Source organism: Anser cygnoides, chromosome 30 (genome assembly GCF_040182565.1).
Source record: "Anser cygnoides isolate HZ-2024a breed goose chromosome 30, Taihu_goose_T2T_genome, whole genome shotgun sequence".
NCBI classification, from domain to species: Eukaryota; Metazoa; Chordata; class Aves; order Anseriformes; family Anatidae; genus Anser; species Anser cygnoides.
This window is the reverse complement of record NC_089902.1, coordinates 3466457-3469309: the sequence shown is the minus strand read 5'-3', so window position 1 is coordinate 3469309 and position 2853 is coordinate 3466457.

Sequence of the window (2853 nt, the reverse complement as noted above, 5' to 3'; positions counted from 1 at the left end):
ACAGCAAGTGCCGATCGCTACCACAACTGTGCACCGGCGGCAATATCGCACCAACCGAGACTCCCTGAGTCCCATCCATAAGCTAATTCGTCAACTGGAGAGCCAAGGAGTGATCAGCAAGACTCATTCACCTTTTAATAGTCCCATATGGCCAGTGCGAAAGTCTAATGGTGAGTGGAGACTAACAGTGGACTATCGTGGCCTGAACGAAGTCACGCCACCACTGAGTGCTGCAGTGCCGGACATGCTAGAACTCCAGTATGAACTGGAATCAAAGGCAGCCAAGTGGTATGCCACAATTGATATCGCTAATGCATTTTTCTCCATCCCTCTAGCAGCACAGTGCAGGCCACAGTTTGCTTTCACTTGGAGGGGAGTCCAATATACTTGGAATCGGCTGCCCCAGGGGTGGAAACACAGCCCTACCATTTGCCATGGACTGATCCAGTCTGCGCTGGAGCAGGGGGAAGCTCCTGAACACCTGCAGTACATCGATGACATCATTGTGTGGGGTGACACTGCAGAAGAAGTTTTCGAGAAAGGGAAGAAAATAGTCCAAATCCTTCTGAAGGCCGGTTTTGCCATAAAACAGAATAAAGTTAAAGGACCTGCACAAGAGATCCAGTTTTTAGGAATAAAATGGCAAGATGGACGTCGTCAAATCCCAATGGATGTGATCAACAAAATGACAGCTATGTCTCCACCAACTAGCAAAAAAGAAACACAAACTTTCCTAGGTGTCGTGGGGTTTTGGAGGATGCATATTCCAAATTACAGTCTGATTGTAAACCCGCTCTACCAAGTAACCCGTAAGAAGAATTCTTTTGAATGGGGCCCTGAGCAACGACAAGCCTTTGAACAAATTAAGCAGGAAATAGTTCATGCAGTAGCCCTCGGGCCAGTCCGAACAGGACCAGATGTAAAGAATGTGCTCTACACCGCAGCCGGGGAGAATGGTCCCACCTGGAGCCTCTGGCAGAAAGAACCTGGGGAAACTCGAGGTCGACCCCTGGGGTTTTGGAGTCGGGGATACAGAGGATCTGAGGCCCGCTATACTCCAACTGAAAAGGAGATATTGGCAGCATATGAAGGAGTTCTATCTGCTTCGGAAGTGGTCGGTACTGAAGTGCAGCTCGTCCTGGCACCCCGACTGCCGATACTAGGCTGGATGTTCAAAGGAAGGGTCCCCTCTACACATCATGCAACTGATGCCACATGGAGCAAGTGGGTTGCACTGATTACTCAGCGGGCTCGAATAGGAAACCCCAGTCGCCCAGGAATCTTGGAGGTGATTATGGACTGGACAGAAGGCAAATACTTTGGGATATCATCAGAGGAGGAGCTGGTCCGTGCTGAAGACGCCCCACGTTGGGCGCCAAAAGGACTGTTGTGGTTTAACCCCGCCGGCAGCTAAACACCACACAGCCGTTCGCTCACCCTCCCCCCTCCCTCTCTGGGATGGGGGAGAGAAACGGGAAAGTGAAGCCGGTGAGTCGAGATAAAGACAGTTTATTAAGACAGGAATATAATAATAACAATAATAATAATAATAGTGATAATGATAATAGTATTAATAATAATAATGTGTACAAAAGAAGTGATGCACAATGCAATTGCTCACCACCCGCTGACCGATGCCCAGCCTATCCCCGAGCAGCCATCAGCATGTTATCAGTGCTCTTCTCATCCTAATCCAAAACATAGCACCCTACCAGCTACAAGGAGGAAAAATTAACTCTGTCCTAACTGGAACCAGGACAACATGAACAGCTGACAGAATGGAGCATCTGTCCAGGGGAACCTTGAGAAACTGCTAGGTTTTGCCTACAGAATACTCGTGACATTTACAAGGAGAAGAGCCCAGTCCTGCAGAGAAGAAGAGGAACCCCACACATCAGGGCAGACTAGGACTCTGCTGAGTGAGCGGTGCCCAGGAGGAGGAGGGCCTGGGCACCACGAGGGATGCCATACGAGCAGTGGTGCTGCTCACCAGGAACCAGGCCAGCTTCCTACAGAGCTGCCTTACGAGGAGCATGGCCACCAAGAAGATCTCAGTTATCAGACTCACCTCAGATGGGGTGAGACACCACACGGACAAGGGCTTGCAGCCAGCAGAGAAAGATGTGCAGGTGTGGGAGTCCCTAGGACAGCCTGGTTTGGAAAGTATGAAGGTTTCTACCAAGGCTGAAAGTCCCAACAGGACCCAGGGCTTTGTGTCCATGGCTCTGGCTGTTGTCTCTGCCACTGAGGCCTAGGAGGAGACAGCTTATCGGTAAAGCACCAGGGCCTCATTGCCTCCTCGCCCCCACCCATGAACCAGGCAGGGCTCGTACCATTCTCCTGCACTTGGCCATGCACATCCCCATCTCCTCCTGCCCCACAAAGAGCCCTGAGCAGTGTGTGAAGGGAAAGGATCTCCCTTCCCAGGGGCTGGGGGTCAAGGCCTGACCCTTGTGCTTGGTGAAACACATCCAGTTTTCCTACACATCAGGGTCACATTCACAGTGCCTTTGTCTCCTTGTCCTCACTGCCTCCAATGCTCTGCTCTAACGAGCTCCAAGGGGGGCTGTGTCAGTGCTGGCCCTCAGGGGGACACTGCAGGAAACTTGCCTCTGACTTGGACTTGTTGAGAGATGTCTTCAATTGTCTCTCAGTGCCTGAGGTTCGTGGGCTCCTCCCCAAAGCCCCCCGAGGGGGGATTCCAATGCCTTGGGCTGGGCGTCTGGTGCTGAGCTGGGCCGGGCTCGTGGGACAGAGAGAGCTCGTGGCAAGAGGGCCCTGGTGCAGAGAGACAGCTCTGCCCAGGAGCAGCTCCTGTGCACAGCGCAGCAGGGCTGGGGGCTCTGACCGCAG